Source organism: Stegostoma tigrinum, unplaced genomic scaffold (genome assembly GCF_030684315.1).
Source record: "Stegostoma tigrinum isolate sSteTig4 unplaced genomic scaffold, sSteTig4.hap1 scaffold_136, whole genome shotgun sequence".
Taxonomy (NCBI): domain Eukaryota; kingdom Metazoa; phylum Chordata; class Chondrichthyes; order Orectolobiformes; family Stegostomatidae; genus Stegostoma; species Stegostoma tigrinum.
This window is the reverse complement of record NW_026728083.1, coordinates 669,393-685,458: the sequence shown is the minus strand read 5'-3', so window position 1 is coordinate 685,458 and position 16,066 is coordinate 669,393. Positions and strand designations below refer to the sequence as shown.

Here is a 16,066-nt window from a genome sequence, read left to right as displayed (position 1 = left end):
AATTTCACTCTCTCACTGCATTCAATTTCCATCTGTCACCTCATCCCATTTCACTCAGTCACCTCATCCCATTTCACTCAGTCACGGCATCCCATTTCCCTCAGTCACGGCATCCCCTTTCCCGCAGTCACGGCATCCCCTTTCCCGCAGTCACGGCATCCCCTTTCCCGCAGTGACGGCATCCTATTTAACAGAGACAGTGAATCCTATTCACCTGAGACAGTGAATGTATTTCCATCAATCACCACACCCAATTCCAAACAGTCACGGCATCCCATTTCACTCAGTCACAGCATCCCATTTCTCTCAGTCACTACATCCCATTTCCCACAGTCATTGCATCCAATTTCACTCTCTCACTGCATTCCATTTCCATCTGTCACTGCATCCCAATTCACTCAGTCATTGCATCCCATTTCACTCAGTCACTGCATCCCATTTCACTCAGTCACGGCATCCCATTTCCATCAGTCACAGCATCCCATTTCCATCAGTCACAGCATCCCATTTCCATCAGTCACTGCAGCCCATTTCATTCAGTCACTGCACCCACTTCCCCACAGTCTCCGCATCACATTTCACAGAGACACGGCGTCCCATTTCACTTCGCCACTGCAACCCGTTTCCCTCAGTCACAGCATCCCGTTTCCACAGTCACTGCATCTCCTTTCCCCAAGTCACTGCTTCCCATCTCCACGGTCACTTGCACCCATTTCATTCAATCACTGCCTCCCATTTCCATCACTCACTGCATACCATTTCCAAAAGTCACTGCATCCCATTTCCCTCAGTCACTGCATGCCATTTCCCTCAGTCACTGCATCCCATTTCACTCAGTCACGGCATCCCATTTCACTCAGTCACTGCATCCCATTTAACGGAGACAGTGAATCCTAATCAACTGAGACAGTGAATGTTTTTCCATCAATCACCACACCCAATTCCACACAGTCACGGCATCCAATTTTACTCAGTCACAGCGTCCCATTTCTCTCAGTCACTACATCCCATTTCCCACAGTCATTGCATTCAATTTCACTCTCTCACTGCATTCAATTTCCAAATGTCACTGCAGCCCATTTCACTCATTCACAGCTTCCCATTTCACTCATTCACAGCTTCCCATTTCACTCATTCACAGCTTCCCATTTCACTCAGTCACTGCATTCCATTTCCCTCAGTCACTGCATCCCATTTCACGCAGTCACTGCATCACATTCCCCTCAGTCACTGCATCCCATTAAACTCAGTCACAGCATGCCATTTCCCACAGTGACTGCATCTCATTTCATTTAGTCACTGCATCCCAGTTCAATCAGTCACTGCATCCCAGGACACTCAGTCACTGCATCCCAGTTCACTCAGTCACTGCATCCCATTTCCCACAGTCACTGCATCCCACTTCACACAGTCACTGCAGCTCATTTCACTCACTCACTGCATCCCATTTCACGCAGTCACTGCAACACATTTCACAGGGACACGGCGTCCCATTTCACTTCGCCACTGCAACCCGTTTCCCTCAGTCACTGCATCCCATTTCCCTCAGTCACTGCATCCCATTTCCCTCAGTCACTGCATCCCATTTCACGGAGTCACTGCATCGAATTTCACTCAGTCACTGCATCCTTTTTACCTCAGTCACTGCAGCCCATTTCCGTCAGTCAATGCATCCCATTTCCCTCAGTCTCTGCATCCCATTTCCTTCAGACACTGCATCCCACTTCACACAGTCATTGCAGCTCATTTCACTCAGTCACTGCACCCATTTCACTCAGTCACTGCATCCCATTTCTCTCAGTCACTACTTCCCATTTCCCACATTCATTTCATCCAATTTCACTCTCTCACTGCATTCAATTTCCATCTGTCACCTCATCCCATTTCACTCAGTCACCTCATCCCATTTCACTCAGTCACGGCATCCCATTTCCCTCAGTCACGGCATCCCCTTTCCCGCAGTCACGGCATCCCCTTTCCCGCAGTCACGGCATCCCCTTTCCCTCAGTCACGGCATCCTATTTAACAGAGACAGTGAATCCTATTCACCTGAGACAGTGAATGTATTTCCATCAATCACCACACCCAATTCCAAACAGTCACGGCATCCCATTTCACTCAGTCACAGCATCCCATTTCTCTCAGTCACTACATCCCATTTCCCACAGTCATTGCATCCAATTTCACTCTCTCACTGCATTCCATTTCCATCTGTCACTGCATCCCAATTCACTCAGTCATTGCATCCCATTTCACTCAGTCACTGCATCCCATTTCACTCAGTCACGGCATCCCATTTCCATCAGTCACAGCATCCCATTTCCATCAGTCACAGCATCCCATTTCCATCAGTCACTGCAGCCCATTTCATTCAGTCACTGCACCCACTTCCCCACAGTCTCCGCATCACATTTCACAGAGACACGGCGTCCCATTTCACTTCGCCACTGCAACCCGTTGGCCTTAGTCACAGCATCCCGTTTCCACAGTCACTGCATCTCCTTTCCCCAAGTCACTGCTTCCCATCTCCACGGTCACTTGCACCCATTTCATTCAATCACTGCCTCCCATTTCCATCACTCACTGCATACCATTTCCAAAAGTCACTGCATCCCATTTCCCTCAGTCACTGCATGCCATTTCCCTCAGTCACTGCATGCCATTTCCCTCAGTCACTGCATCCCATTTCCCTCAGTCACTGCATCCCATTTCCCTCAGTCACTGCATCCCATTTCCCTCAGTCACTGCATCCCATTTCCCTCAGTCACTGCATACCATTTCCCTCAGTCACTGCATCCCATTTGCATCAAACACTGCATTCAATCTCCATCAGTCACTGCATCTCACTTCACTCATTCACTGCATCCCATTTCCCACAGTCACTGCATCCCACTTCACACAGTCATTGCATCCCATTTCACTCAGTCACTGCATCCCATTTCACGCAGTCACTGCATCCCATTTCACGCAGTCACTGCATCCCATTTCACTCAGTCACTGCGTCCCATTTCACTCAGTCACTGCGTCCCATTTCACTCCGTCACTGCATCCCATTTCACTCAGACACTGCATCCCATTTCTCTCAGTCACTACTTCCCATTTCCCACATTCATTTCATCCAATTTCACTCTCTCACTGCATTCAATTTCCATCTGTCACCTCATCCCATTTCACTCAGTCACGGCATCCCATTTCCCTCAGTCACGGCATCCCATTTCCCTCAGTCACGGCATCCCATTTCCCTCAGTCACGGCATCCCATTTCACTCAGTCACGGCATCCCATTTCACTCAGTCACGGCATCCCATTTCACTCAGTCACTGCATCCCATTTAACGGAGACAGTGAATCCTAATCAACTGAGACAGTGAATGTTTTTCCATCAATCACCACACCCAATTCCACACAGTCACGGCATCCAATTTTACTCAGTCACAGCGTCCCATTTCTCTCAGTCACTACATCCCATTTCCCACAGTCATTGCATTCAATTTCACTCTCTCACTGCATTCAATTTCCAAATGTCACTGCAGCCCATTTCACTCATTCACAGCTTCCCATTTCACTCATTCACAGCTTCCCATTTCACTCATTCACAGCTTCCCATTTCACTCAGTCACTGCATTCCATTTCCCTCAGTCACTGCATCCCATTTCACGCAGTCACTGCATCACATTCCCCTCAGTCACTGCATCCCATTAAACTCAGTCACAGCATGTCATTTCCCACAGTGACTGCATCTCATTTCATTTAGTCACTGCATCCCAGTTCAATCAGTCACTGCATCCCAGGACACTCAGTCACTGCATCCCAGTTCACTCAGTCACTGCATCCCATTTCCCACAGTCACTGCATCCCACTTCACACAGTCACTGCAGCTCATTTCACTCAGTCACTGCATCCCATTTCACGCAGTCACTGCAACACATTTCACAGGGACACGGCGTCCCATTTCACTTCGCCACTGCAACCCGTTTCCCTCAGTCACTGCATCCCATTTCCCTCAGTCACTGCATCCCATTTCCCTCAGTCACTGCATCCCATTTCACGGAGTCACTGCATCGAATTTCACTCAGTCACTGCATCCTTTTTACCTCAGTCACTGCAGCCCATTTCCGTCAGTCAATGCATCCCATTTCCCTCAGTCTCTGCATCCCATTTCCTTCAGACACTGCATCCCACTTCACACAGTCATTGCAGCTCATTTCACTCAGTCACTGCACCCATTTCACTCAGTCTCTGCATCCCATATGCATCAGACACTGCATTCAATTTCCATCGTCACTGCATCTCACTTCACTCATTCACTGCATCCCATTTCCCACAGTCACTGCATCGCATTTCCCTCAGTCAGTGCATCCCATTTCCCTCAGTCAGTGCGTACCATTTCCCTCAGTCAGTGCGTACCATTTCCCTCAGTCAGTGCGTACCATTTCCCTCAGTCACTGCATCCCATACCCGTCAGTCACTGCATCCCAGTTCAATCAGTCACTGCATCCCAGTTCAATCAGTCACCTCATCCCAGTTCACTCAGTCACTGCATCCCAGTTCACTCAGTCACTGCATCCCAGTTCACTCAGTCACTGCATCCCATTCCCCTCAGTCACTGCATCCCATTTCCATCAGTCACTGCATCCCATTTCCATCAGTCACTGCATCCCATTTCACTCAGACACTGCATCCCATTTCACTCAGACACTGCATCCCATTCCCGTCAGTCACTGCATCCCATTCCCCTCAGTCAGTGCATACCATTTCCCGCAGTCACTGCATCACATTCCCGTCAGTCACTGCATCCCATTACCCTCAGTCACAGCATGCCATTTCCCACAGTGACTGCATCCCATTTCATTCAGTCACTGCATCCCAGTTCCCTCAGTCACTGCATCCCATTCCCCTCAGTCACTGCATCCGATTCCCCTCAGTCACAGCATCCCATTTCCACAGTCACTGCATCCCAGTTCACTCAGTCGCTGCATCCCATTCCCCTCAGTCACTGCATCCCATTCCCCTCAGTCACTGCATCCCATTTCCCACATTCCCTGCAGCCCATTTAACAGTCACTGCATCCCATTTCACTCACTCACTGCATCCCATTCCCCTCAGTCAGTACATCCCATTTCCCACAGTCCCTGCATCCCATTCCCGTCAGTCAGTGCATCCCATTTCCCACAGTCCCTGCAGCCCATTTAACAATCACTGCATCCCAGTTGACACAGTCACTGCATCCCAGTTCACTCAGTCACTGCATCCCAGTTCCCTCAGTCACTGCATCCCATTCCCCTCAGTCACTGCATCCGATTCCCCTCAGTCACTGCATCCCATTTCCACAGTCACTGCATCCCAGTTCACTCAGTCGCTGCATCCCATTCCCCTCAGTCACTGCATCCCATTCCCCTCAGTCACTGCATCCCATTTCCCACATTCCCTGCAGCCCATTTAACAGTCACTGCATCCCATTTCACTCACTCACTGCATCCCATTCCCCACAGTCAGTGCATGCCATTTCCCACAGTCCCTGCATCCCATTCCCGTCAGTCAGTGCATCCCATTTCCCACAGTCCCTGCAGCCCATTTAACAATCACTGCATCCCAGTTGACACAGTCACTGCATCCCAGTTCACTCAGTCACTGCATCCCATCCCCTCAGTCAGTGCATCCCATTTCCCAAAGTCCCTGCAGCCCATTTAACAGTCAATGCATCGCATTCCAATCTGTCACTGCATCGCATTTCCCTCACTCACTGCATCCCATTTCACGGAGTCACTGCATCGAATTTCACTCAGTCACTGCATCCTTTTTACCTCAGTCACTGCAGCCCATTTCCGTCAGTCAATGCATCCCATTTCCCTCAGTCTCTGCATCCCATTTCCTTCAGACACTGCATCCCACTTCACACAGTCATTGCATCTCACTTCACTCATTCACTGCATCCCATTTCCCACAGTCACTGCATCGCATTTTACTCAGTCACTGCATCCCATTTCACTCAGTCACTGCATCCCATTTCACTAAGTCACTGCATCCCATTTCACTAAGTCACTGCATCCCATTTCCCACGGTCACTGCATCCCATTTCCCACAGTCACTGCATCCCATTTCACGCAGTCACTGCATCCCATTTCCCACAGTCACTGCATCCCATTTCACGCAGTCACTGCATCCCATTTCACTCAGTCACAGCATCTCACTTCACTCATTCACTGCATCCCATTTCCCACAGTCATTGCATCCAATTTCACTCTCTCACTGCATTCAATTTCCATCTGTCACCTCATCCCATTTCCATCTGTCACCTCATCCCATTTCCCTCAGTCACGGCATCCCATTTCCCTCAGTCACGGCATCCCATTTAACAGAGACAGTGAATCCTATTCAACTGAGACAGTGAATGTATTTCCATCAATCACCACACCCAATTCCACACAGTCACGGCATCCAATTTCACTCTCTCACTGCATTCCATTTCCATCTGTCACTGCATCCCATTTCACTCAGTCACTGCATCCCATTTCCATCAGTCACTGCATCCCATTTCCCTCAGTCACTGCATCCCATTTCCCTCAGTCACTGCATCCCATTTCCCCCAGTCACTGCATCCTATTTCCCTCAGTCACTGCATCCCATTTCCCTCAGTCACTGCATACCATTTCCCTCAGTCACTGCATCCCATTTCCCTCAGTCACTGCCTCCCATTTGCATCAAACACTGCATTCAATCTCCATCAGTCACTGCATCTCACTTCACTCATTCACTGCATCCCATTTCCCACAGTCACTGCATCCCACTTCACACAGTCATTGCATCCCATTTCACTCAGTCACTGCATCCCATTTCACGCAGACACTGCATCCCATTTCCCTCAGTCACTGCATCCCATTTCCCTCAGTCACTGCGTCCCATTTCACTCCGTCACTGCGTCCCATTTCACTCCGTCACTGCGTCCCATTTCCCTCAGTCACTGCGTCCCATTTCACTCCGTCACTGCATCCCATTTCTCTCAGTCACTACTTGCCATTTCCCACATTCATTTCATCCAATTTCACTCTCTCACTGCATTCAATTTCCATCTGTCACCTCATCCCATTTCACTCAGTCACGGCATCCCATTTCCCTCAGTCACGGCATCCCATTTCCCTCAGTCACGGCATCCCATTTCCCTCAGTCACGGCATCCCATTTAACGGAGACAGTGAATCCTATTCAACTGAGACAGTGAATGTATTTCCATCAATCACCACACCCAATTCCACACAGTCAGGGCATCCAATTTTACTCAGTCACAGCATCCCATTTCTCTCAGTCACTACATCCCATTTCCCACAGTCATTGCATTCAATTTCACTCTCTCACTGCATTCAATTTCCATATGTCACTGCAGCCCATTTCACTCATTCACAGCTTCCCATTTCACTCATTCACAGCTTCCCATTTCACTCAGTCACTGCATTCCATTTCCCTCAGTCACTACATTCCATTTCCCTCAGTCACTGCATCCCATTTCACGCAGTCACTGCATCACATTCCCCTCAGTCACTGCATCCCATTAAACTCAGTCACAGCATGCCATTTCCCACAGTGACTGCATCTCATTTCATTTAGTCACTGCATCCCAGTTCAATCAGTCACTGCATCCCAGGACACTCAGTCACTGCATCCCAGTTCACTCAGTCACTGCATCCCAGTTCACTCAGTCACTGCATCCTAGTTCACTCAGTCACTGCATCCCAGTTCACTCAGTCGCTGCATCCCATTACCCTCAGTCACTGCATCCCATTTCACGCAGTCACTGCATCACATTCCGCTCAGTCACTGCATCCCATTAAACTCAGTCACAGCATGCCATTTCCCACAGTGACTGCATCTCATTTCAGTTAGTCACTGCATCCCATTTCACTCAGTCACTGCATCCCAGTTCACTCAGTCGCTGCATCCCATTACCCTCAGTCACTGCATTACATTACCCTCAGTCACAGCATCACATTACCCTCAGTCACTGCATCCCATTTCCCTCAGTCAGTGCATCCCAGTTCACTCAGTCGCTGCATCCCATTCCCCTCAGTCACTGCATCCCATTTCCAACAGTCCCTGCAGCCCATTTAACAGTCACTGCATCCCATTTCTCTCAGTCACTGCATCCAACGACACTCAGTCACTGCATCCCCGATCACTCAGTCACTGCAACCCAGTTCACTCAGTCACTGCATCCCATTTCACTCAGTCGCTGCATCCCATTTCACTCAGTCGCTGCATCCCATTCCCCTCAGTCGCTGCATCCCATTCCCCTCAGTCACTGCAGCCTTTTTCACTCATTCACAGCTTGACATTTCACTCATTCACAGCTTCCCATTTCACTCAGTCACTGCATGCCATTTCCCACAGTGACGGCCTCTCCTTTCCATCAGTCAACGCATCACATTTCACTCAGTCACTGCATCCCATTTCACGTAGTCACTGCATCCCATTTCACTCAGTCACTGCATCCCATTTCCCTCAGTCACTGCGTCCCATTTCACTCCGTCACTGCGGCCCATTTCACTCCGTCACTGCGTCCCATTTCACTCCATCACTGCATCCCATTTCACTCAGACACTGCATCCCATTTCTCTCAGTCACTACTTCCCATTTCCCACATTCATTTCATCCAATTTCACTCTCTCACTGCAGTCAATTTCCATCTGTCACCTCATCCCATTTCACTCAGTCACGGCATCCCATTTCCCTCAGTCACGGCATCCCATTTCACTCAGTCACGGCATCCCATTTCACTCAGTCACGGCATCCCATTTAACGGAGACAGTGAATCCTATTCAACTGAGACAGTGAATGTATTTACATCAATCACCACACCCAATTCCACACAGTCACGGCATCCAATTTTACTCAGTCACAGCATCCCATTTCTCTCAGTCACTACATCCCATTTCCCACAATCATTGCATTCAATTTCACTCTCTCACTGCATTCAATTTCCATATGTCACTGCAGCCCATTTCACTCATTGACAGCTTCCCATTTCACTCATTCACAGGTTCCCATTTCACTCAGTCACTGCATTCCATTTCCCTCAGTCACTGCATCCCATTTCACGCAGTCACTGCATCCCATTAAACTCAGTCACAGCATGCCATTTCCCACAGTGACTGCATCTCATTTCATTTAGTCACTGCAACCCAGTTCAATCAGTCACTGCATCCCAGTTCACTCAGTCACTGCGTCCCATTTCACTCAGTCACTGCGTCCCATTTCACTCAGTCACTGCGTCCCATTTCACTCAGTCACTGCGTCCCATTTCACTCAGTCACTGCGTCCCATTTCACTCAGTCACTGCATCCCAGTTCACTCAGTCGCTGCATCCCATTACCCTCAGTCACTGAATCACATTTCCCTCAGTCAATGAATCACATTTCCCTCAGTCAGTGCATCCCATTTCCCTCAGTCAGTGCATCCCATTTCCCTCAGTCAGTGCATCCAACGACACTCAGTCACTGCTTCCCCGATCACTCAGTCACTGCATCCCAGTTCACTCAGTCACTGCATCCCATTTCACTCAGTTGCTGCATCCCATTCCCCTCAGTCACTGCAGCCTTTTTCACTCATTCACAGCTTGACATTTCACTCATTCACAGCTTCCCATTTCACTTAGTCACTGCATCCCATTTCACGCAGTCACTGCATCCCACTTCACACAGTCACTGCAGCTCATTTCACTCAGTCACTGCATCCCATTTCACGCAGTCACTGCAACACATTTCACAGGGACACGGCGTCCCATTTCACTTCGCCACTGCATCCCATTTCCCAAAGTCACTGAATCTCCTTTCACTCAGCCACTGCATCCCATTTCACACAGTCACTGCACCCCATTTCACTCAGTCACTGCACCCCATTTCACTCAGTCACTGCACCCCATTCCCCTGTCACTGCATCTCTTTACCCTCAGTCACTGCATGCCATTTCACACAGTCACTGCATCTCCTTTCCCTCAGTCACTGCATCCCACTTCACTCAGACACTGCATCCAATTTCACTCAGTCAGTGCATCCCATTTCACTCAGTCACTGCATCGCATTCCCCTCAGTCACTGCATCGCATTCCCCTCAGTCACTGCATCCCATTCCCCTCAGTCACTGCATCCCATTCCCCTCAGTCACTGCATCTCATTACCCTCAGTCACTGCATCCCATTACCCTCAGTCACTGCATCCCATTTCACACAGTCACTGCATCCCATTTCCCACAGTCACTGCATCCCATTTCCCACAGTCACAGCATCCCATTTCACTCAGTCAGTGCATCTCATTTCCCTCAGTCACTGCATCCCATTTATCTCAGTCACTGCATCCCATTTACCTCAGTCACAGCATCCCATTTCACTCAGTCAGTGCATCCCATTTACCTCTGTCACTGCATCCCATTTACCTCAGTCACTGCATCCCATTTATCGAAGTCAATGCATCGCAGTGACTGAGGGCAATGGGATGCAGTGACTGAGGGCAATGGGATGCAGTGACTGAGGGAAATGGGATGCAGTGGCTGTGTGAACTGGGATGCAGTGGCTGTGTGAACTGGGATGCAGTGGCTGTGTGAACTGGGATGCAGTGGCTGTGTGAGCTGGGATGCAGTGGTTGTGTGAACTGGGATGCAGTGGCTGTGTGAACTCAGATGCAGTGACTGCGGGAAAGGAGAGGCAGTGTTTGTTTGAAATGGGATGCAGTGACTGAGGGCAATGGGATGCAGTGACTGAGGGCAATGTGATGCTATGCCTTCGTGCAATCGGATGCAGACACTGAGGGGAATGGGATGCCGTGACTGAGTGAACTGGGATGCCGTGACTGAGAGAACTGGGATGCATTTACTGAGGAAAATGGGGTTCAGTGACTGAGGGAAATGGGATGCAGTGACTGTGGGAAATGGGATGCAGTGACTGTGGGAAGTGGGATGCAGTGACTGTGGGAAGTGGGATGCTTTGACTGAGGGTAATGGGATGCTTTGACTGAGGGTAATGGGATGCTCTGACTGAGGGTAATGGGATGAAGTGACTGAGGGTAATGGGATGAAGTGACTGAGGGTAATGGGATGAAGTGAGTGATGGTAATGGGATGCATTGACTCTGTGAAATGGGCTGCACAGACTCTGTTTAATACGATGCATTGACTGAGTGAAATGGGATGCAGTGACTGAGGGAAAGGAGATGCAGTGACTATGGAAAATGGTATGCAGTGACTGAGGGTAATGGGATGCAGTGACAGGGGAATGGGATGCAGTGACTGAGTGAAATGGGGTGCAGTGGCTGAGTGAAATGGGATGCAGTGGCTGAGTGAAATGGGATGCAGTGGCTGAGTGAAATGGGATGCAGTGGCTGAGGGAAAGGAGATTCAGTGACTGTGGGAAATGGGATGCAGTGACTGTGGGAAATGGGATGCAGTGACTGTGGGAAATGGGATGCAGTGACTGTGTGAAATGGGATGCAGTGACTGAGGGTAATGGGATGCAGTCACTGAGGGGAATGCGATGCAGTGACTGAGGGGAATGCGATGCAGTGACTGAGGGGAATGCGATGCAGTGACTGAGGGGAATGCGATGCAGTGACTGAGTGAAATGGGATGCACTGACTGAGTGAAATGGGATGCAGTGGCTGAGTGAAATGGGATGCAGTGGCTGAGGGAAAGGAGATGCAGTGACTGTGTGAAATGGCATGCAGTGACTGAGGGTAAAGAGATGCAGTGACAGGGGAATGGGGTGCAGTGACTGAGTGAAATGGGGTGCAGTGACTGTGTGAAATGGCATGCAGTGACTGAGGGTAAAGAGATGCAGTGACAGGGGAATGGGGTGCAGTGACTGAGTGAAATGGGGTGCAGTGACTGTGTGAAATGGGATGCAGTGGCTGAGTGAAATGGGATGCAGTGGCTGAGGGAAAGGAGATTCAGTGACTGTGGGAAATGGGATGCAGTGACTGAGGGGAATGCGATGCAGTGACTGAGTGAAATGGGATGCAGTGACAGAGAGTAGGGAGATGCAGTGACTGAGTGAAATGGGATTCCGTGTCTGTGGGAAATGGGATGCAGTGACTCCGATTGCCCTCAGTCACTGCATCCCATTGCCCTCAGTCACTGCATCCCATTGCCTGCAGTCACTGCATCCCATTGCCCGCAGTCATTTAACTCAGACAGTGCATCCATTTCACACAGCCACTGCATCTCATTTCGCACAGCCACTGCATCCCATTTCACTCATTCACTGCAGCTCATTTCACTCAGTCACTGCAGCTCATTTCACTTAGTCACAGCAACCCATTTCACTCAGTGACTGCAACCCGTAACCCTCAGTCACAGCATCCCATTTCCATCAGTCACTGCATCCCATTCATCTCAGTCACTCAATCCCAATTCCCTCATTTACTGCATCCCATTTCCACACAGTCACTGCATCCCATTTGCCACAGTCACTGCATCCCATTTGCCACAGTCACTGCATCCCATTTCACTCAGTCACTGCATCCCATTTCACTCAGTCACTGCATCCCATTTCACTCAGTCACTGCATCCCATTTCACTCAGTCACTGCATCCCAGTTCACTCAGTCACTGCATCTCAGTTCACTCAGTCACTGCATCCCAGTTCACTCAGTTGCTGCATCCCAGTTCATTCAGTCACTGCATCCCATTTCACTTAGTCATTGCATCTCATTTCACTCATTGACAGCATCCCATTTCACTCAGTCACTGCATCCCATTTCCTTCAGTCACAGCACACCATATCCCACAGTCACTGAATCTCCTTTCCCTCAGTCAATGCATCCCATTTCACTCAGTCACTGCATCCCATTTCACTCAGTCACTGCATCCCATTTCACTCAGTCACTGCATCCCATTTCACTCAGTCACTGCATCCCATTTCACTCATTCACTGCAGCCCATTTCACTCATTCACTGCAGCCCATTTCACTCATTCACTGCAGCCCATTTCCCACAGTCACTGCATCCCATTTCACTCAGTCACTGCGTCCCATCACCCTCAGTCACAGCATGCCATCTCCCATCGTCACCGCATCACATTTTACTGAGTCACAGCAACCCATTTCACTCAGTCACAGCATCCCATTTCCGTCAGTCACTGCATCCCATTTCACACAGTCACTGCATCCCAATTCACACGGACAGTGAATCCCATTTAACTGAGACAGTGCATCCCATTTCACTCAGTCACTGCATCACATTACCCTCAGTCACCGCATCCCATTTCCCACATTCACCGCATCTCCTTTCCCTCAGTCACTGCATCCCATGTAACTCAGTCACTGCATCTCCGTTCACTCAGTCACTGCATCCCAGTTCACTCAGTCACTGCATCCCAGTTCACTCAGTCACTGCATCCCAGTTCACTCAGTCACTGCATCCCAGTTCACTTAGTCACTGCATCCCATTTCACGCAGTCACTGCATCCCAGTTCACTCAGTCACTGCATTCCATTGCACTCAGTCAGTGCCTCCCATTTCCCTCAGTCACTGCATCCCATTTCACTCAGTCACTGCATCACATTTCACTCAGTCACTGCATCACATTTCACGCAGACACTACATCCCATTTCCCTTAGTCAGTGCATCCCATTACCCTCAGTCACTGCATCCCAGTTCACACAGTCACTGCATCCCGTTTCACTGAGTCACTGCATCCCGTTTCACAGTGTCACTGCATCCCGTTTCACTGAGTCACTGAATCGCATTTGTTGTTCTCACTTGAATGCAATGGTCATGAATCTCCTCCAATGGCTGGTCATGTATTTCCAATGCAAAATTTTACCAAGTTTTGATTTTCAATTTTGATTACATGTGTCTCCTCTACTCAATAAGATGCTGCAATAAACTCAAATTTGATAAATCATAATTCAACCACCATTAACTCCAGAGTTAATTTCATCAAACATCCAATTAGAATTGTCACATTCCCAAATCCTGATTCAAGTTTTTCTCATTATGGGCCACGTGGTGAAGAAAAAAGATACTTCGAGTCAGAGAGGTGTACAGTCGGGAAACAGATCCTTTGGCCCAATTTGTCTCTGTTGACCAGATATCCTAAGTTAATTTAGTCCCATTTGCCGGCATTTGGCCCATATTCCTCTCAACCCATCCTATTCATATACCCATCCACATGCCTTTTAAACGTACAAGCCTCCACCACTTCCTCTGGCAGCTCATTCCATACATGCACCACTATGAAAGAAATCCGGTCCATTTTAAATCTTCCCTCTCTCATTTTTAACCTATTCCCTCCAGTTTTGGATTCCAGCAACCCGGGGAAAAGATCTTGGCTGTTCGCTCTATCCACGTCCCTCGTAATTGTATAAACTTCTATATGGTCAGCCCTGAACTCCAAAGTTCCAAGAAACAGCTGCCTGTTCAAGCCCACGGTATACCTCCAACCTCCGATGCTGGTAACATCCTTGTAGATCTTCTCTGAACCCTTTCAAGTTTACAACATACAACAAGACGGCACAGAATAGGCCCTTCGGCCCTCAATGTTGCGCCGACAACTTTCCTCTCGCAAGGAGACCAAAATCGATTGCAGTATTCCAAAAGCAGCCGAACCAACGTCCTATATGGCTGCTAAGTGATCTCCCAACTCCTATACTCAATGCACTGACCGATAAAGGCGAGCACACCAAATGTCTCCTTCATATCCTTTCTACCGGTGGCTGTACTTTGATGGAACTACGAAACTGCACTCCAGCGTCTCTTTATTCAGCAACACTCCCCACAACCTTCAGTGTAAACGTGCTGCCCTGATTTGCCTTTCCAAAATGTAGCACCTCACATTTATCTAACCTCAACTCCATCTGCCACTCCTCAGTTTATTGGCCCTTGTCAATGTCCCATTGCATTCTGAGGTGACCTTCTTGGCTGGCTACTACACCTTCAATCATTGGGATACTTACTAACCACACCTTCTATTTTCATATCCAAATCATTGCATCACTTCAACTCCCCCTCCCACTCCCTGGACGACATGTCCATCCTGGGCCTCTTCCAGTGTCACAACCACATCACCCAGAAAGTAGAAGAGCAGCACCTCATATTCCGTCTCGGGAGCTTCCAACTCAATAGCCTCAATATGGACTTTGCCACCCTCAAAATCTCCCCACCCGCGAGCCTCATCCCAAGACCAGTTCCTCCCCTCATCCCTGCCTCCATGACCTGTCCGCCTTCTCTCCCCCCTATCCACTCCTCCCACCTCACTGACCAACTCCCACCACTGCTTGGAATTATTATTCTTTTCACACTTCATCAGCTCGACGTGAGTTCTAAAATCTATTTTCCAATTGTTGGAAAAAGTGAGAAAAAGTAAAAGAAGTTACATTCTTACCACTCGGGAAACCTCTGAATATTCTTCTGTTGAAAGGCCACCAAGGAACGATGCAATTCTTTTGTCACAAACGCTGTGAGGGAGACATCTTTTTCGGTTCCACTAACTCCACCCTAAGGAAGACAAACCCACGTAACATATCTAGTGACTTAAAACATACTCTATTGTTGCCCAAGGTGGAGAGCTGGATGAACACAGCAGGTCAAGCAGCATCAGAGAAGCAAGAAAGCTGATGTTTCGGAACGAGACCCTACTTCAGAAAATTGGCGCTGGAGAATCTGAGACAACAAGGTGCAGAGCCGGATGATACTGCTTGGCCTGCTGTGTTCATCCAGCTTTACACCTTCTTATCTCAGATTCTCCAGCATCTGCAGTTCCTACTACCTCTATTGTTGCCCTTTCACTTTACTGAACTAATATGAGCCAGTAGTTTTGTTTAGGCTCGTGTAATCTTACGGTCATTGGCCTGTACAAAATCCTGAATTAATGTTGATCGACTGACGGGAGGAGAGATGAATTTTTTAGAAATTTTTGTTTTCTACCAATTTGCAGAGGGCATCGTGGGCGATTGAAGGACAGTGTTATTATCCTCCAGGTCTGTGGACTGCATCATTACCAACTTGCCCATTTGCATATACATAAAATATTCATTATGTACCAATGAAACATAATAAACCAATACTGCGTACTAAAAACAACGCTCACATAT

General features: G+C 48.7%; 1 long non-coding RNA gene across 1 annotated transcript in view; it reads right to left on the bottom strand.

Moving 5' to 3' along the window:
- LOC132207728 (uncharacterized) overlaps nt 1-16,066 on the bottom strand; it is a 216,774-nt gene that overhangs the window by 79,458 nt on the left and 121,250 nt on the right. Inside the window, exon 7 of the long non-coding RNA XR_009443755.1 lies at nt 15,358-15,470. This is a non-coding gene — a long non-coding RNA (uncharacterized LOC132207728). The remainder of the gene's footprint in view (nt 1-15,357; nt 15,471-16,066) is intronic.